At 36.8% G+C, this 21,145-nt stretch overlaps 1 long non-coding RNA gene across 1 annotated transcript; it reads left to right on the forward strand.

The window, feature by feature from the left end:
* The first annotated feature begins 9,704 nt into the window (after window positions 1-9,704).
* On the forward strand, window positions 9,705-14,989 carry LOC111925373 (uncharacterized). Its single transcript, XR_002862210.2, has 3 exons — window positions 9,705-9,812; window positions 11,777-11,964; window positions 14,906-14,989. It is a non-coding gene; the product is annotated as an uncharacterized LOC111925373 (long non-coding RNA).
* Window positions 14,990-21,145: the final 6,156 nt, after the last annotated feature.

Here is a 21,145-nt window from a genome sequence, read left to right on the forward strand (position 1 = left end):
TTTTCAAGTGCAATTAATACAATGGTGGTTTTCCTATCTTTCCAGGTCTTCTGAATAAACAAGTGTCCTAAAAATACAGTGTGTGGGGCCATCCAGATTTCCTGTTAAAATCACTTTGCTTCCCAGTACAATTGGTTTACAGCACAAAAAGGAAGATTGAGACTATGGTATAAATCTTCTGAGACAATGACAAGGTCCAGAAACAGCTGAAGCAGGCAACCTGTAACCCAGAAAAATATAATTTTTCTACTATTTCCTATAGACCACAAGTTTTCTGTTGGTCTGAAAAGAGTAGGTTCTCTACACCTGTCTAGGCTTCTTTTGTTCAGATGTGATAGCAGTTTATCTGCGAATCAGATAACTACTGTTCAAATTTATTTTAGTTTAGCTCTAATTTGTAGCAATAACAAGTGTTTACTCTGTGCACATTGAATGAGTAGAAAAATATGGTACGGAGGAAGAGAGACACTAAGTGTTACTAAAATGTTCAGTACTGGAAACACATATCTCAGTTGCCAAAGGAGACTACAGGAATGCAACTTGGAAGTGTTCAGGTAAAAACACATTTTTAGAGACAAGAAAGAGAATAAACAAAGAGAACAACTGAAAAACAGTAAAAAGAAAGGGTATATAGATGGACCAAGTTAACAGAATGCATAAAAGTCAACCAAAGCAGACCCAAGGCTGAGGAGGAACCATATGAGTCTTGGTAAAGAGGAGAAAGAAGCCTCAACCCTAATGTCACTTTTCTCCCAATGGAGACCTCAGAATGCTCACTCAACCCCCCTAAATTCTCATTGATTTATAGAAAACCATTCAGTCTTGAGATGCAGAGGAACTATGAAAAGGTGAGTTTATCACAAAAGAAACAGGGATAGATTTTTTTGCTTTAAAATATACCTTTAGTATTAAAGTTTCTATATTTCAATTTGCAGCATAAATGGATATTATTATACCCAGTGTAAAAAATCTGCAATATTAGGTCTGTTTGACCACTGAGGGGCACTGCTGAGGGATGTTCCAGTGGAACTTTTGGATGTCATCATTATGGCTAACGGAATTCCTTCTGGTTTTCACATCATCCATGTTAAGAGAACAGGGAAAACCATTGGGATCTTCACTTGACCTCATTCTGTGTGCTGCTTCTTCTGAGGAACAATGGCATTCAAATACATTTGAATGTTTTAAGAGGTGAAAAATATTGATGAAATGCAGAATTTGATTGAAACAAAATAGAAGATGCATGTGCTCAGCACCTTGGGAAAAGAACAAAAACAAGAAAAAATCTCCACAAAACCAAATAAATCCCATATATTGTATTTATTTGGCCTGACAGATAAAAGAATTACTACTTAAAATGTAAACTCAAGATGTTTGACTTTCAAAAGGTTAAACTTGTTGCTTGCATGCTTGCAGCACATTCCATCACTATAAGAAACACACTAATTTAAAACTTTATTGTCAGAAATAAATAGCAATTTAAGAATGATAAAACATAGCTAAATCTTGTATTGGAAGGTTGTCATAGTCCTGGTACTCTCAGTGGCAGTATACAGTGGAAGATAACAGCTTTTGAAAACCTTATAACCCTTCTGCCTCAAATGCATAACTAAAATCAAGAGCAGGAGAAAACAGATGCTGTAAAGCACAACCATTATGCATCTGCACTAGAAAACTCTGCCAAGCATGAAAGGATAACTCAATACCACACAGACTATGGTGTATGGGCATTCAGCATGTGCAGGCAATGGTTTTGTGAAACAGGTTATCTTGTATGGACACAGCACTCTTTTGACATCTGCCTCTAGTCTGTTGCTATTCTCATATCTAGTTTAGATGAGTCTGTACTGGAAAAATTACATGCTGGAAAAAGTGATTTATTTAACCAAAAATTGTATGTGGCATTATCTGAAAGTTCCTTCTGGAGATTGAAGTTAGTGCATAGATTAAGAAGTAAGTTTAAAAAACTTACTTCTTATCCACCTGGAGATAAAATATTTACAAGATGCATCACTGAGCATCTTTATTATTTTTTTTATTTTTATTTTTAAAGAAATAGGGAGGCTTTAGCTGGAATAACAGTCAATATTTATGAAATATTGATAAATAAATAGATTCAGACTTAAAAAGATGTTCAGTATCCTTGATATGAAAATAAGTATCTAGTGGCATTTTTACATCCTACATGCTGTGGCCTTTTTTATAAAATCTTCCTAATTCAGATGTCATAAAAGTAAACATTATTTTAAAAAGTGAGTTTAGGCAAGTGTGCAATCCTACAGATGAGATTCTAATGCAAGATCAAATGGAGATTATTACTATATAGTAGGGAGTTCACATTATTTCTTGGTAATCCTATTTCATAGTTTAAAACATGAAAATGTTCATTATGATGATAAGATCAAAATTATGACAGGCAGAAGAATGAAGGTATTACAGAATGGTCAGCAATTAGTAGAATGGCAATTGGCAAGTACTTGTAGAAGAAGAAATCATTGGTAAAGGTTATTCTAATATCTCTATTTTGACAGTTCAACAAACATTAATATAATTCACTCTTATAATGATATTTAGTTTTGAAATAGGTAGGCAGCAGCAAACAGATTCATAGAAAAAAGAAATCTTGACTGAGTAATATTTAGTCATACTGTTTGGAATAATTGCTAAACCTGAATGTTACTAGCACTAGGGATGTAGATGCTCTGGTTCCAGTTTGTAGAAAAGAGATTGTTCTGAACAAAAAACCTGAAAAATACATCACTTTAAAGGTCCTGTGTGCTGGGCAAGAACTTCTGATATGGGGGTCTACCTGAAAACAAAGGCAAGATCTGAAGTAAAACAGTATGTGAAAACAGTTAAGTGGCTCTTCTGTATTCAAACTGTGGCTATATTTTGGAGCATCAAATAAAATGCATTTATAGTACACGTTAATGAGTAATCCTCTGCTTCTTTCTTCCCCACATTTTTCCTTATGTTATCATGTCAACTGTAGGTGGTTCTCAGACCCTTGGAAACAGTATCTCTTGTTCAAACTCTGAAACATTTAGAATCTCAGGCACTAATGTACTCATGCATCAATCAATACAAATTAAAATTCACAAATATGTGACTCTTAGAGAGGTTTCAAAAATTTATCTTGTCATGTGTGCTGGTTTAGCATTAATTGATATTAATATAACTGAGGTAACTGGCTGATCCAGTCCCGCACAGTCTGCGTGGCCAGGCCGGGCAGGCCCCATGTGGCCTGGCCGAGATTTTCTGTCCCCTCAGGGGAGGTGAGCGAGCTGCAGAGCCCCTCACTGGGGAGTCCACTGGGCCCGGTCCCGGCAGGCGGCTGGGGCCCCTTCCCAGCGAGGTCAGGCCTCTTCCCAGCACAGCCTGCCAGACCTTTTTCCAGAAGCACCATTGGGCCATGCCAGCGGAAGGCACTGTCGGTGCAAAGAGTGGCCCCAAAGCCAAGAGCGGTCAGGGGCTGGGAGTGGCCACTGCTGGCCCAGTCTGGAAGTGACTACGTAGCTGAGACTGCAGGGCCAAAAAATTGGCATGACCCAGACAACAGCACACGGCTGTGGCTGCCTCATGCTGGCTGACAATGAACTTTCTTTGTTCAGCCACTTTTAGCCAGCCATGCTGCAGACAGAAGGACAAAAACAGCAGCAGAAGCTTTTCCTGTTCCTGACACTCCTCACGAAGAAAAGCGCTGAGTGGAGCCGGTGGCCGGCACGGCTCGCACGGTGTCAGCAGAGACCCCGTGAGCAGCAGTGAGAGGCACGGTGAGCGATCTCCCTGATGGACAGCCTGGATGAGATCAACCTTTCAGTGCTGCAGAACTCTATAAAAACTGTTTCAGTTGGTAAAGCTTGAGAACAAATGAACCTATGAACACCAATTTTCTCCCAAATCAAGAAAAAGAATGAGTGAAGACACATAAAGAAAGCAACATAAGACAATAAGGTCAGTAAAGAAAAAGTCAAAATCTAGTTAAGAAAAAATTGAAGAGATGCCTTAGGCTAAAATTCTCTTTCTAATGCTATAGTGAAAATATATTTTTGCTATAGCAGACTTCGTTTTTTCCCTGTAATTCATGAAGTGCATGGGGGGGATGCAGCATTCACCCGCAGCCCATAAAAAAGAGCACTAGTGCTGGAGCATGCTAAATGCTAAATGGTTGTAATCTAATAAAAAGCTTAAACAAAAAGAGATGAGAAACTTTGCCCCAGGGATAGAAGAAGATAAACCTCTGTTTCCAGAAAAAAAAGAGCTTTTAGTTTTTTATGACAGAACAGCTCGCCTTAAAATAGTACCCCATAAGTTAACATAACCCATGAAAGCAGCTTTAAGAGAGCTGCAAGACATAGGACTTTCATACCGCAAATAGATTTTCTTTTCCCCAGGCGGCTGATTCGCTGTGGCATTAAAGCCACAAGAGAACTGTTTCTTGTAGAGAAATCTCTATAGCATGGCGAGAGAAACTCCTCTCCCTACAAAAGCTAATGAAAGACTATTAAAAAAGTAGTAACTGGTTAAAAAGCCCAAATTTTATCTCTTCATTATAAAAAAAAAATAAAAAAAAAAAAAGTTATGGAGAAGTGTTCTGAAAGTTTTATTCTAATTCTTATTATTCTTTTAGTTCTGTTAATAAAGTTTTCTTTATACTGTTCAAGTTTTGAGCATGCTTTACCCTCCAAATTCATATCTCACAGCAAGAAATAAATACATACTTCTAGTAAGTGCACTAGTAATTTTAGCCAGCGCTAAACCCACTACATCATGGTAGAGATGCCTGGCAATAGTAAGCATAGCAATCTTTTCAATAATTCTTCCCTACAGGCAAAGGAGAATACAGCTTTCAAAAGTTACTTTAAAGGTCAAAATTCCGGTATGTATTAAAAAGAGCTCATTCTTTATCTTGTAATGAGCTCAGTAGGCCCATTTGATGTAGACCAAATGGTCAAAATTAAATCTTTAATCTCTTTGACATTCATGTAGACTTTCTCAGCTTATCTTTTAGCTGTTTCATTATTTTCCTTTCTTAAGCGAATGAGCACAAACACTGTGCAATATGCATTTTGGTTTGAGGTATTTATCTATTCTCAGCATTTACCCGATATCTACAATGGTTCCCCAGTAGTGTCTTGATTTAACAACATGCATTATATTTCTCAAACAGTTTCACTTAGTGTGTGGATACAATTCACTGTTTTGGTGACCAAATAAAAAACAATTATATTATGGATCTGACTGAGAAACAAATATATAACATATAAGTCTGTATTTAATACCTGTTACTTCCCCATGTGGGGTTCTAACATCAGATAGTTGATATTTCTGTTATGAGACACATCTTTTTGTCCCTCCATCTTTTCAAGTACAGGTAGCTCTACAACATATGCCTGAAAAAAGTTATCCGCCCAAATTAGCGACAAAATATCATGCACAGAATTGTCATAAGACCATGAGAATGGCATTGCCCTGAAAAAATTTTATTTGTTCTGTTTACCATTGTCTCTTTCAACACTGTGTATTTCCTAATGCTGATGCATTTCTGTCAATGTTCATTTGGCATATACCACATTGTTCACACTTCATGTTGGAGTTTTACCCTTGCCAAATCTGACTGGATTTTGCTGACAGTGTCGAATAATGATTAGTCTCAAGAGTGTTATCCAATATAGATGTGATTAAAGTTCTCTAATCCCACGCAGTAGCTAGCAAAGCTTTCTTGGAGTCTGAGCATTTCTCATCATTCACTCATTCAGCTTTTTGCTGCTGTGAACTGTAACTCATTTCTTATTCTTATGACTGTTTTTGCAGTCAGTATTATGAGCTTGTCCATTTTACACACAGAAAAAGTCTCCATTCATGCCAAAAGGTTAAACAAGAATTACATAATTTTTCACTTCACAGCATTCAATCTGTTAAAAACATTTTTCCTTTTCCTTTTCCTTCTCGTTCTCCTTCTCGTTCTCGTTCTCGTTCTCCTTCTCCTTCTCCTTCTTTACCTTCCTTTTTTCTTTTCTTAATTTTTTCTCTTATTACAATTGTATAGCTGATCTTTAATCACAGGTGATTTGAACCACTCATCCTAACTCATGTTCTTCTTGGCAAATATCAAGCAATACTTTAAAAAAAATTGATCACAGTTTTGGCCTTTTCTCTTCTCATTGTGCACTGAGATTTCTTGGGAAATTTTGCTATCTGTGGGATAAAATCAAAAGGAGGGGAGTACAGGTGAAATCTCTGTCCTCTGTTCTGAAATATCAGTTATTCTATGATTTAGATACCAGATACCAAAATGTCTCTTTTCAAGCAGTCTTGGCTCTGCATCTTTTAGTATTCTGAGTTAGAACAGAAAAATATTTAACTGTGGGAATAGAAGGCCTTTGTTAGGTGAAAATTTCTAGTGGTTTCCACACTATTAACAAATTCTAAACTGCAACAAGGTGTTTTTGAATCTCACAAAAGTAATTTGTCAGCACATCATCGTTTTCAATGTAGGCATGAACAGGAAGTAGTTTCAGTGGATTATCATCTGGTGGAACCAAGATATTTGCAAAGAAGGAAAAAGATACGTTTAAGTTTTTCCAAAATAATACAAAACTGATCATCCAGTGATTTACCATAAAATGCCTGTTTAGAAACTATTTGAGTCTCTGATTTACCAGCACTAAAAAAATGTACAGCTGAAATCATAATGTGAGACATAGTACCCACATTATTAAGATCCAGCATTGCAGTTCTATCTTTTGCTTCTATCATCAACCTTTAAACTAGAAAAAGTCTTTATCCCAAAATATTCTCTGTAGCTGTCTCATTAACACATACATAGTATTTTAATCAGCCTTTCAGAATCCTAATCAATAAACAGAGGTGGTTAAAGAGCTTGTCATTTTCTTAGTGGAATCTATGTCACCATCTTGGTTTCCCTTTCCAACCATTGTAGAGAAATGCTGAGGCTGAAGACAGAAAGTTGTCTTCACGAACAAACAAGCAATGCCCCAAATCACAAGCTAAATCAATCTTAAATTTCTTCAAATAATTTGGAAAATATGAAATTGTGTCATTTTTAATAGGCCATGGAATGTAGTGCCATTTTGGCTGAAAATAGTGTTCTGCAAACAAAACAGTTGTTTTCAGAAATCTGAGCTGACCACATGATATATAATATTGTATTTAAAAATTGTGTTTATCTTATTATCAACACCACAGCCCAAATTAATGGTTCCAACCCCTTTTATAGTTTCTTCCATAGGAGCTCTGCATATTAATACAAGACATCCATTCCCAGCCAGGGAATGAGCTGTCCGGTTGCTTCCGACATTTTTCTCACTTTCTCCTTGATGGTCTTCTAACAAGCCTTTGCAGCATGTTTTCCCTGCATCCCTTATCCAAAGGAAATGGCAATTCATACTTCTATTACAACTTCACTGTTGACTCTGCATTCAAGTATCATCCAGGGCTGTATTCAGTTTAGCAAAACACGTACGTAAGACTGACTCCTTCAATACATCACAAGAGTATGAAACAGCAAAGGTGAGTTTTTATTGACATATGGTATCAAAAGAAGCCATTAAACTAACAAACACTGTGTGTAGACCCTGCCTTAAATCTTTCAATTATTTTGAGGGTGTGAAGGGGAAATCTAAACACAAAATATTTCCCCAGTATCTTGATAAATAAAACATTCACTCACCAGATATGTGGGGGCTGTGTATGTAAGATGGATGACCTTAAAAACTATGTTCCTTTCCTGACAATCCTAGGCAAAACCTCAAGTGATTCCTCAATCAGATAAGCTATTCTTCATCAAATGAAAAATTCTAAAAGGATTGAGCTTTGGGGAAAATATTTCATATATCTATAATTTTTGAACAGAAAAGTGGTAAAACACCTCTGCTGTGGAATTGTCTATATGTCTATCAAAGATTCCAGGTGGATATCTACTCTGCTGCATTTCCTGAGAATGAATTAGTGTTAGGATATTTCTGATTATAAACTTAACAAACCAGACACTTCTGAATTTAGTTAGCTACTATTTAATGACCTGTGATAAAGAGAGTCAAATATGTTGAAGAGCTTGGTAAGAGAGACTGGAATACCATAGAGAAAGAAAAGGAATTTGAGAAGCAGTATCCTCAGAAAAAAACAGATTGGATTTCAAGAAGGCAAATGGCAAGCAAGGTCTTATGCTATGGACTGAAAGCAAGGGGATGCACTGTGTTAAGACAGACCAGATGTTTGGGCAAAAGATAATGTTGTCAAAATGACCAATGGGAAACTGCCCATGAAAGTATTTATGATGAATATTAGGGGGTTTCAATCCTCATAAAAACATGTTAGAGCAGCTTTCCAATAGGTACAGTGTGGGTGAAAAAATGAGCTAGTTTCACACTTGATCATTTTGGGAAATGGATTATACCCAGGCTGCCAGCAGTAGCAGCAGGTGGAAGTGAGGAACCAAATGTTTCCCTTCAATTTATGCTTCACAGAGTAAATCTGGCTCAAACAACTGACATTTTTACTTAGCAAAGTGAAAGAAAGAAAACCTAGTTCCTAAGAGGGACTTGGAATTAAAACAGTTTTGTTATGTAAGACATGGAAGAATTTTAATTTCATCTAGGAAATAAATGTAACAAACATTTAAGCAAGTTTCACCTAGCTCAACTTAGAAGTCTTAAATTTATGTTCTTGAATCTGTTTCAGGTAACTTTTTGACCAAGAGAGAGAAAGTGCTAGAAAGTGATTTATTGGATATATCTTAAATGACTATCTTAGCACAAATTCCAATTTTAACAACCTTTTTTAGTCACCTGCTTGTCATTGTCACAATTTTATTTAAATGCTATGTTTTTCTCTTTACAGAAAAACATTTCATTTAAGGTAGATTTTATTGATCTCACAACAATTTCTTTATAAGGGAAAAGTTAGGTTAAATTTGTCTTATTTAATATAAGTTAATACACAATAAAATTACCCATAAACCCCACATTTGCCATTAGAACAATGAAAATCATTATTAAAACAAAAAATAACAACCTTATGATTATTTTATTAGTAAGGAAGAAACCATGTATCACATGGTGATTTGACATTGGTAAAATAATATTCTTAGAAATAAATGCAAATGAGAAAAAATTAAGGTACAGCAAGGTGTGAAATGGTTGTTCTGCTACCCTTGGGTATGGTGGTACATCTGTTATATCAGATTATGAATACATTAATTCATAAATGAGCAGAGCACTTCACTGAATAGGCATGTCAGATTATAAACTTGTGAACTGGTGATGAAGTAATTTAAGTACATGGCTTTTCTCTTTGCTTCAGTGACAGAATCCAGTTAACAGCACCAAATATACAGCCAGTGCTTAATGCATTGATAGAAAATGCCTTTAAAATTCAAAAGATCAATTTGCCTTAATGTAAGTGAGCTCTGAACTTAATAAAAGCACAACTTAACACAGAGAATAAGAGAAAAAAGTGCAGAAGGAAGTGCGGAAGTGAAGTGCGGAAGTGCGGAAGTGCGGAAGTGCGGAAGTGCGGAAGTGCGGAAGTGAAGTGAAGTGCGGAAGTGCGGAAGTGCAGAAGTGCGGAAGTGCGGAAGGAAGTGCGGAAGGAAGTGCGGAAGTGCGGAAGTGCGGAAGGAAGTGCGGAAGGAAGTGCGGGAGGGAGGGAGGGAGGGAGGGAGGGAGGAAAAGGGTCTGCAGTATTCCAGCGTTAACACGCTGCATTTTTTCCAGATAGACTGTTTTGCTAGCAAAAGTAACTTGCTTAATTAGTGAGATGATCAAGGTAACCTAGTGGCTATTGATCAGGTATGTGGCAAATTAAAGTCTTAAGTTGCTTAGTCTTCATTGGCAACTCACAAAGTTATTCACATAGGTAGGTCAGTTGAATTAATTAAGATTCTTCATGTGGACAAGAGCTGTAAGAGAAGAATTTTCTTAGCTGAGGTAGATTTTTGTTACCTGGAGGGTATTTTCCATATATATGCTCTGCTCTACCCTCTGCAGCAGGCACCATGTCTTGGGAGAAGAAGGGGAAAACAAGACCCATCATTCTTGCAGAATTTTACAAGAACTGTCAACTTGAGCTATTTGAGCTCATCTTATGTTTGGCTTCCACATGTGGATGCCTATCCTGAGAGTATAAGAGGGCTTTTTGAATCACAGCACCTTGGAATCCCTGTGTACAACTGGCTGAGAATCTCCAGTCCATAAGTAGCCTGCTACAATATTCTTAGAATTTGCTGCTGATCCAAACTGTGCTGCTTTTGAGGAGTCACAGGGGATCCTTTTGCTTTGTTGTTTGCATTATTATTTATTATTATTTATTTATTAATATTTACCTGTTACCTATCTGCTCTTTATGTTGTCTTCTTTTCACACCAGAAAGGTACTCTGATTTATTCCTGATATTCTTTGTATGTATGTGTGAATGAAACTATTCAAATTTTAGAGAAGAGATCTAAAGATCCAGCCCTTACCAAACAAATACAGACTTTACATTTTCCTTATCAGAGGAATTATTCTCTTAACTCAGGGATTTCTACTGGAAGTCTTTAAACATTTTCCACCAGGAAGGGCCCCACATTCCTCTGACATTAACAGGAAATCTGCAACCCAGGCTCCTCCAGTATTAAACTGGATGTTTTACTTGATGAGTTGCATGTTTTTCACAAGCCTCGAAATTTAATTAATATTTGGAGTGCTGGTATTCTAGAAACATAGATTAATTACTATGTTTTTTTTGTTTTTTTTCTTGTATTGATTTCTAGGAAGATTTAAACATACAGGTTCCAGTAATACTAATAGGAAGTGCATTTCTTAATCCTAAAATCTTCAGTGGGAGAATAAGGCACTTAGAGAGCAAAAGGCACTACGCAGCATTAGAGGAAGCTAAGTGATTCTAAATGAAAATTCAAGCAGCACAGGACAGTGTTTCTGATAACATTTACTTGCCTAGAACCTTCTCAATCATTTAATAGTCATCACTGAAATAGTAAAATTAGTAAGTAGTAGGAATTAAATAATGGCCTGTTCTTAAACTTGAGATAAACATTTTAAATACCACAAATAACTAAAAATAATGTCTTTCCTAATGCAGAGAGAAAAAAAAGCATATACTTTTCAGTGTTATATCAACTAAGGCTCCCAGAAAGAGCTCTTATCACTGTACAGAAAAAAAAACTAGAGACCTGGCAAATCTCTCAGCTTCCCATATTTCTAAAATAGACTTGCTAATTATAGTTCAGCTCTCTTATAGTCAGTTCACTTATATTTTGTATAAGCAAATACCTAAGGGCAAAATAGTAGTAGCAAAGATGCAGTACCAAGTTGTTGAGATAACGGAACAGCACATTGATACATTGACTGACACAGACTGTTTTAAAAACAAGACCAAATATATGGTTTTATCTTCTTCAGCACATCTCTGATTATACCTGCTGCTTTTCTTGCTAGTGCTGATTGTTTAATCTTATAAATATTTATTTTACTCTTCAAAGGGAATTACTTTCTGAGAAATTTACTGGACATTTATTTTACTTTACTAACTAAAAAATCCATTTAGAAATAGAGGTCTCAGTTAGATTGTGTTTGATAAAGACATGTTGGTCTAGACTCTTTCCTGAGATACTATTTGAATTCAGTGGTGTTACAAGGGCATAACTGAGGCTTGAATGTAGTCCTGCATATCATCAAGAACATGAGACCCCACTGTTAAAAATACAATTGTGAAAGCTAAAAAAAATACCTTTTTGTTTTCATGTTGCCAATAGCTGGAATAGATACACCAGTTTCATCTCCCTGTGGAGTATAGAAAACCACTGTCTCAGTGGGGCTGCCTCATCTTCCACACCTGACTGGGTCCCTAGATGCTGATGGAAAGGAATACAGACCCTTTCACCTCATCTCTGAAGTTTCCTATGGGTACTTCCAGCACTCCACAGATAAGAATACTAAGCATGTAATTATTGATGAATTTCTGTTTCTCCATTAGTCTGCATTTGCTTCTTTCACACTTTATCCCTAATGTGATTTTGATGACAAAACTCTTACACAGCCTGCGCCTGGTATGTTGTTAGTCTGCAACCACATGAAATACAAGCTTCATGCTGCTTCATGGTGCTCTCTGTCTTAAACAGGACTAAAAAAGAACATATTTGGGTCCCAGTGTTTTACCATATACCTATGTATTATTTTGTGTCACACCAGTATTAATGACTATAGGAAACATGAATATCCATTCTTTTCTCCTTTCCCATTTTATTTATTTTGTGCCAGTGTGATGCTGGCCAAGAAAAGAGATAGAAGATATTGAGAAGCAGAATAGGCTGTCATGGAGCAGCTGAAGTGAGATTGTGAGTTGAAAAACACACAAATCTGGCACTGAAAGACACTGGCACTAAAATTAAAATTGAAAATGTTTCTGTGTTGCCACATTTCCTATAGCCTGGGGTTAAACCTGGAGTTTCAGTTGATAGCTGGCACATGATACTACAGATGTTAGAGCTTTCTGTTGTATTTAAGGAAGCCCAAATGAGTTATCTTCATTAACTCTCACATTCATATGGCATAATGTTCTTTGTCACCATTTCTCAGGAGACATGATACTGCAGCTGTCTGTAGAAAGGATCAGTATATTGTAGCCCTTTGCTAGCACACTTAAACAAAGTTCAGAATACAGTTGTCACAAACCAGAAATAAAAATAAAATTAAAAGGATGCATTCACAACAGACAGTCTCATTCGAGTGACATTATTTGAGGTTTATCCCTATTGCACTCTTCTTGCTTTTCAGATTCATTAGCATTGCAAAGTAGAAAGGCTGCTTTTGTGTCCACATCAAAACTATTATCCCAATAAGCACTAATTAGCACCTTTGGGCTCAATCATGTTCCTACTGCAATCAATGCCAAAAATATCCATTGATTTCAATAGTAAAAGAAGGTCTTTTGTCAGTAACTTCAGAGAGGTCAGGGTGAGTCTGATTTACCTTCCTATATCTATCTGGAGTCTTCAATGTATTGCTCACTTTCATTCAAATTGCCAACAGCAGCAAAGTTGTGGTCCCTGTAGGTTGGACCTTACTGACATTTTAAGACTAGGAGTTAACATTCTCAAATATGGTAATGTCTTTGGAATGCCATCTCTGGTACCTTTCAAGCAGCTCAGTCTTTCATATGTCAGATTTTTACCACAGACCCTTTATTTTGCCCAGGTTTCCAAGTCATGAACAGAGGCTTGTACAGCTTGACAATTCATTATATTGAAATTTTCATCTGCAGTTGATTTCTGCTCCAACTTTTTACCATCCAAAGCATCCCAAAGAAAACAGTACAGGACATCTGTAGGTTTGTGTCTGGGTGGTTTAGGTGAAACAGGGAAACACTTGAGATCTTGTCACTGGTCTTTGAAAATTATGCATTACTTCTTCAATAATGAAAACAAAAAAATATCACTAAGCACAGGGCTTGAAGAAAAATCCTGGAACACTTTCCTGATTTGGAAATTTTTAATTGAGTTGGAAAATAAATAAATAAATAAATAAATTCCCCCTTTCATCCTCCCTAAATTCATAAACATCTTATTTATCTGTACTTTTAAAATGAACTTTGAAATTTAAGTTGCTTTAAAAATTGATACTTGAGACATATGGTCTCAAAGGAATGTGGTCCTACATTGGTTCTCTTTTCCTCTTTTTTTCAATAGGAAACTAGGAACTGTGATTTTTGTGAAAAATGATGTAGGCATTCATTAAATTTTTTAGCATGCCTAAAACTTCCCTGAAGGGTTTTATAACGTAATGCTTTAAAGTGCTGGATCTCCTATGCAATAATATAAGAAATCCTCGATGGCAGCTGTGGTCCAAAGAACATTCACTTGTACAAATATGCAGCCCTAGTGACTGGGATGAAGAAACTTGCACCTGTACTTTGGAAAATAAAAGTTCTTCAGTTGGTGTGAGTCTGTCAACTGATGTGAAGCTGTAGTGGTAGTTATCTTCCTTGAGTCAAATATTTGCTTTCTGACTCACATTTACTGCTAACCTTAATAACGTATGAATAAGGCAACACAAAATACTTGTGAATGTAAATCTATTATCTAATGATATTGCGCTAAATTATTATGTTAAAGCCTTGTGAATAGGTAACAATTCTGTCATTCTTCTCAGTTCCTTGGAATAAACAACAATAAAGAGTCCTTGTTTAAAGGTCTAGTTCAAACAAGAAAACAGATTTACCATCTATTAAAATGCTGTAAGTATTAATATGGCATTGCAGCTGAGTCTGCCCCTTTTTAATTGCATGACCTTGGTAGTTTGTGGTAAAGAGAAAATTTAGTACTGAAACCACTAGTAGTATACAGTACTTATTCATCAGTTAAATGATACTTTATTGCACTGTGCTTACATCAGTAAAACTTATTTCTAGGAAATAATTTACACAACATGTTTATGCACACTTTTTCTGCTCATGATTTATATACATTTTTTTTAATGAATTTTCTCATCCTATGAAAATGTGTGTTGAGCTCTTGGGACAATGTCTGTGTCATTTCACAGTTCTTGTGGGAGAAGGACTTGAAATTTACTGTGTTATTGGAGTGTGAACAAAAATACATTCTTGGTGGAAGTTAACTTCTTGGTCTCTAGCCTTGTCTCACTGCAAATCAGCAGAGAAGGGTCATTCACTGCTTTCCTGTGCATTTTCTTACCATTACCCAGTTAGAGACTATCTATGTTTTCAATAAATTTGGAAAGAACAGTTCAATTTAAGCCATTTAAGCCAAGGAATGACAGTTAAGCTTTTTGTGAAAGTTTTAATCAGGCTCTATTAAAGTGTTTGAGGTTTCCAGATGTTAATATTATCCTATTCTAATCTCACTTCATATGTTTGTTCATTCCAGCTCCAGCGTATCTGCTGACATAGAAATACAACTGTGGAGCTGATTCCTAGAGTAACTGAACGAAGGCTCTTGACATCACAAATAACTGACTCCTAAAAATTTCTTAATAAAATATTAAGTTCTACCTTTCACTACCCAGAGTTGTTTTGTTGTTGTTGAAAATTAGATCTAGAATATGGCATCAGTGATGATAGTAAGGAATAATTTCCTATTTAAACAACATTTTCCTTGGGTTATTTGATCTCTCTCTTCACATTTATTTCAATATAATATTTATACAGAGGGTTATCATATCCAAAAATTCATTTTTCCTCTCTTCTTATGAAGTAGTTTCTTCCTTCCTCTGAAAATTTTGGGACATCTTTTACATGTATGCTTCATCTTGTGCTCATCTCTCTTGAGTATGCTTGATGAGAACTGAAAGCTGTGTTTCCAGGCAGTGCCTTACTAATGCCTGGCATGATGATGCTAATATTTACCTTTTTCTAGTGGAATTATTGTCTCTGATTGAGGGCCTCCAAAATCCATAGTTGCCTTCTGCAGCTGCTAGTGATTGCTGGATGCACCCATATCTTTATCCTCTGTCATTCCCAACTGATGAACTTGCAGTTCAAAGCATAAATTCATGTTAGCTCTCAAGTGAACTGCCTTGCTTTCTGTATTATTACATTTCTTCCTAGAGCTGTGGCTCCAGTTCTCAAGGTTAGGCTACTTGTAGAATATTCCAATCTTACTCCCTATCAATAAAGCTTCCTACCTCACTGTCACAACTGCAGGATCATGTCCAGGGAAGCTACAGTTATTGAGAACCAACATGGGACAAGAACAAGGTGGGCCTCTGTTCATGAAACATTTATTCAGCATGGGAACAAACTGTCATTCAGAGACAGAGAGCCCCGAAAAAAGGCAGGGTGATGGGTTTTGAGGGACAGAACCAGGGTGAAGTTCAGGGTCAGGGACCACTAGGAACACAGCAAGGGAGAAACCCCAGAGGCTCAAACCAAATCAGAGCTCCTGGGCCACCCTTCACAATGGGTTTGGGGTGGAACAACTTCATCCAGGGCCCACACAGCCACTCCCCCAAAGCAGGAGGTCAAAATTCACTAGCTTGGCTCACAGCCATGCCTCTCACGTTAACAATGCTTACCTAAAACTCTTTGCCTCCCTGAGGCACCTCACAACAACTGTCACCAAATTTCACTGGCCTACTCCTATGTATGTCCCAAGTTTGTTAGTGGGCATATTAAATAAAGTTACCTTCCAGACCCATCCTTGGTGAACTCTTTATCCCTGCATGAGACGTCCCTGCAAGAGATGAGCTGAATATTGTCAATGGCTCTTTCCCCTTCACTTTTTCCTTAACATCTCCATTTACTTTACAATACTGAAAGAGCTATGAAATCCAAGTGAATTAAGTCCTGTAACTAGGAAATCTGTCATCTCACCAGGGAAAAATAGATAGCTAATCTATTCCAATGCATCTTTGTAAAGACTTTTCCTTACTTTCCAACAACAAAAGAAGACTTGTAGAAAGTGTCATCAAAAGTCTGTCTAGCCCATGAGCTCTTCACTGAGATATAAACAAAGCAGGTCTTTAGGAGAGAAAAAAAAGTAGGGCATGGAAACAGTGGTACTTCTGTAGCTTGTTACTTTAACTCACAAAATTTGTGAGTCAAAAAATCCTCTGATGTACAGGGGATCCCAGTATTTATTAGCTTTGGAAAAGTTATTGAAATATATCATCTGTTTTCCTTTGACACCTCTGCTTTTTTATTTCCATCACAGCTCCTGAATAGAAATACATGTCCCCTTTCATCTCTGTGTGATTTGTTAAAATGTTTGTAAACTAGATTTCATGTACCAGATTTCTTACCATTATTGTGAGTCAGGATTATAAAATTTACCATGATTTCAGAAGCTAATTATCTGAGTTCTGCTTCCACAATTTTTCCACCTTGTAATTTTATTTTTGTCATTTGTCACTGCACATTTGCTGCTGTGTTCGGCATCATCATTTGTGTTGAAGCCTAAGGAGAATTCATTAAGGTTTGAGTACTATTTGGAGAGCTGCTCCTCGCTTGTTTTTACTGTAGCTTTGGTTGCTCGTTATAGGTGAGAATATCTGTCTCAATTTGAATTTTGCCAATTCTCACTTTATCCCTAAAGTTTGAGTTCTGAGGCAGAGATTTTTTTGATAACAAATCCTTTATTACATTCCACAAAAATGCTTTATTTCCTCCTAATATCATCTGTGAATCCATTATTCATCAAGTCCAGACGGGAGGTGTTGCCTAAAAGTATTTTTCTATGTCTATATAGGATAGTAGGTCCGGATAGTTTTCACATCCTTGATTTAATGACAAATCGAAGTCCACTCAGAACACCTGCCTTCGCTAAATACATCTATTAGTTTCTAAAATTCTCAAAGATTTTTGAGAAATCAAGAGTCTTAGTAACAGACCAACTTATTTATGTATTTTGTATAGCCCGAAGCTGGAGACACATGTTGATTTCTTGAAATTCAGTCAGAGAAATGGGTATCATTGCCTTTGCTTTCTCAGTTGTTTATAACTGCCACCATCTCAAAAATTTCTATCCTGTTGAGAATTTTCAAGCGATTGCTCTATTTCGAGCAAAACAAGATGGACTAATTTAAACAGTCCAAAAGGTGATCTTTGCATGTTTTCTTTGAAATAGTTTAAAAAGTGATTGCAGATGCATCTTATCCAGCAAGAGCCATAAAGGATCAGTCTTCAAGAGGATGTGGCACTGACAGTGTAGGGTGAACAGAAGAGTGGCACCAGCATACCTACAGGCAGAAAACAACATGCATGTGCAGCTTAACTCCATCACAATGCAAAGTCAAACAGGTTGTTCTAGACCATCCTTCACAGTAGTTGAGATGCACTTTTTGCAATGTGTTGCAATATTATAAAACAATTTCTGCATATTCATGAATGAGATTAAGGTTTCAAGGGTAACTCATGTTTAGACGTGATTTTTCTACAGTAAATTTTCAATCTTACCTAGCTGACAGTTACCAATTAAAGAAATTATTTTATGACAACAGAGCTATTTACAATCCCTTCAGAACAGACTGAGGTGATGCAGGACAAGCAGCAGTGGCAACAGTGTTGACTGTAAGTCCAGGAGTGAGATTTAGATCAAAATGAACAGAGGGAGGATCTGGACAAGTACAATCCTGTCAGTCTGGCCTTGGTGTACAGCAAGGTTGTGAAAGGGATCATCTTGAGTGTGATCACATGGCACATACAGGATTGCCAGGGATCTGGTCCAGCCAGCATATGTTTAGGAAGTGAAGCTCTGCCTGACCAACCTGATCTCCTTTTATGACTGGGTGACGCACCTGGTGGATGAGGGAAAGGCTGTGCATGTGTCTACTAGGACTTCAATAAAGCCTTTGATAATATCTTCCATGGCATTCTCCCAATAAAACTGGCAGCCCACAGCTTTCACAGGGACACTTCTCACTGGGTTAAAAACATGTTGGATAGGCAGGCCCAGGGAATGATGATGAATGGTGCTGTATCCAGTTGTTTTCCAGCCACTTACTACAGTTCCCTGGAGCTCAGTGTTTGGGCCTAGTCTTGTTTAATATTTTTATTGGTGATGTGAATGGGGATAAACTGTGCCCTCTGTAAATTTGCAACTGACACCAAGTTGGGGAGAGTGTTGACCTGCTGGATGTTAGGAAAGGTCTGCAGAGGGATCTGGACAGGCTGGATCAACTCTGACCAAAGGCCAGAGGTTCAACCACATCAATGCCCTTGTGTCACAGCAGCCCCAGGCAGTGCTGTAGGCTGGGGAAGAGTGCCTGGAAAGCTGCCCAGTGGAAGAGAACCTGAGGGACCTGGTTAACAGCTGACTGAACATGAACCATGTGTGCCCTGGCCAAAAAGGCCAGGGGTAACCTGGTTTATATTGTCCTGGCCAGCAGCAGCAGGGAACTGATTGTCCCTGTGTACTCAGCACTGTTGAGGCCATGCATAAAATACTGTGCTCAGTTCTGGGCAACTCAATTCAAGAACAACATTGAGGTACTGGAGCATGTCCAGTGGAGGGTAACAAAGCTGATGTAGTATCTAGAGGGTAAATCCTCTGAAGAGTGGCTGAGGGAGTTGAACTTGTCTAACATAGAGAAAAGAAGGCTCAGGGGAGCCCTTATCACTCTCTACGACTGCCTGAAGGGAGGCTATAGCCAGGAGCAATTGGTCTCTTCTCCCAGGCAACTAGAGACAGGACAAGTTGCTTTATTTTTTTTTTTTTCCTCAGCAATTATAGTTTATGTGCTGTTCCTCTTTAGACCAGTAATGGGACATAGGGATGTCCCAATACATAATGATGGGGCATAGGGATTTTTCAAAGTTTCAAAGAAGATATACATATATCTTCCATAAATTAACCAAAGTGTCCTCAAAGCATTTGTAAAGCAAACGACTTGGGGTTCAAACATACTAAGATTTCTGTATGTGTTTAAATTCAGCATAGGAGAAATTACTTTGAAACTTAAGAAACTAAGCATTTCTTTAGTGTACAAAGAGAGTAACATTGTCATGATTATCTAAACTACAGGTGCTTAACTCCACATTTTATTGTTGTGGAAAATAGTAGCCAAAATCAGAAAAATCTTGTGCACATTATGAAGCTATTTAACTGAACTATAGTGTCATATTGTAAGATGGTTATTGTAGTCTACTATTTAGTTCTTTGTTGTTTTGTGTAGAAAGATATACAGAGACCAACCACTGTCATAAAAGTGCCTTGTGAAGTACAGAGTTAGTATTGAATATAATCTTTCTAACAGAGAAGAGTGAAGTTGATCCATCATCTTTTCTCATAATTATGGGCAAAATTTTATGCACATGAGTTTATCACTAGAAAATCAATTCTCCTCTCTCTCCCCTTCTTGATGTTTCGTTTTTGACTAATTCATGGATTTTAGGAATGAACTTTTTTTTAAAAAAAAATCTTTGGTTGTAAAGCTTTTGTATTACGTTTCTGTGGTTTTTGTAAGAAACAAGCAAATAAACATAGTGGAGGGGGAATTAATGGGCTAACTACTGCACTAATAAGCATCAGAACTGATAAAAATCAGATTATCAGGAGATTATACTGTTCAATGGAGTGAAAGTTTCCCCTAAGTTTTACAGAAGAAAAAGAACTTGCTAAAATTATATCATTGTCTTATTCAAAATCTAATAAGTCCTTAAAACTGAAACCAGAACAGCAACATCTTATCTCTTGGAACACAAGAAGAGTGTTGGCAATGTTTGTCTTGGTGATGACATGCTTCCTATTCATACACTTTTCACTGAAGCTCAAAGACACATACTGTTTGACACTTACTGGAAAATTAGACTGGGTGAAGTCCAGAATCAATTTAATTTCTTAATGTAAAAGTGCGGTCGAATTGATATGGTGATAAAGATTTTAGAGCAGGTGATATTTGTTTTAGGTCTTTGCTTCAATGAAATACACAACTGAAATACTACTAGTAATATTCTGAGTTTACTCATGGAGTAGAACTGTCTAGTTTTCTTAATGTTCTTATTAAAAGGTCAAAAGGAAGAAAATACCCCAAGCAAATAGTAATAGTATTTGTAATAGTAATAATAATAGTAATAGTTAATGCAATAACTATGCTTCTAATCTTTCAATCCTTTTATTTATGTAGTTGATATTTCCATAATATTTGTAGTATGACAATTTTTATATTTGTTTATATTAATGAAACACAGCTAGTCTTCACCAAATTAATCTTATGGCTAAGAAACAGAGACACAAATCAAAACATCAAATTGAGCTGAAAGGAATCTGGATATGTTTCTCTCCCACATAACATAAATAACTAAATGGTGAGGCAGACATCACATTAATGTGCTAGAAGGCTATCCCTCCTGCACTCCCACTAGAATCAACAAGGACTTTCAGCAGAGAAGGCATCCTGGGGATGACAGGGTTGTGTAATGTGAACAGCAATCCCTGGTACCAAGGTGATACCATAAGTTTGATTGCAGACACAGATTTTGGACAAAGGACCACCTGAAATGCAGTGCTGATTAAACAGAGTCTCAGATTTCTAAGCCATATTTGAAACTATTTGACAAAATAAATACTGACACACAGGTTTATTTTTTTTAAATTTTATTTGTCCAAATTTTACACAGGAATTCTCATTTTCTAAGCAATCAATTAAAAGGATTTTCTGGTACATGTTTT

This window comes from Cyanistes caeruleus, chromosome 1 (genome assembly GCF_971803275.1).
Source record: "Cyanistes caeruleus chromosome 1, bCyaCae1.hap1.1, whole genome shotgun sequence".
NCBI classification, from domain to species: domain Eukaryota; kingdom Metazoa; phylum Chordata; class Aves; order Passeriformes; family Paridae; genus Cyanistes; species Cyanistes caeruleus.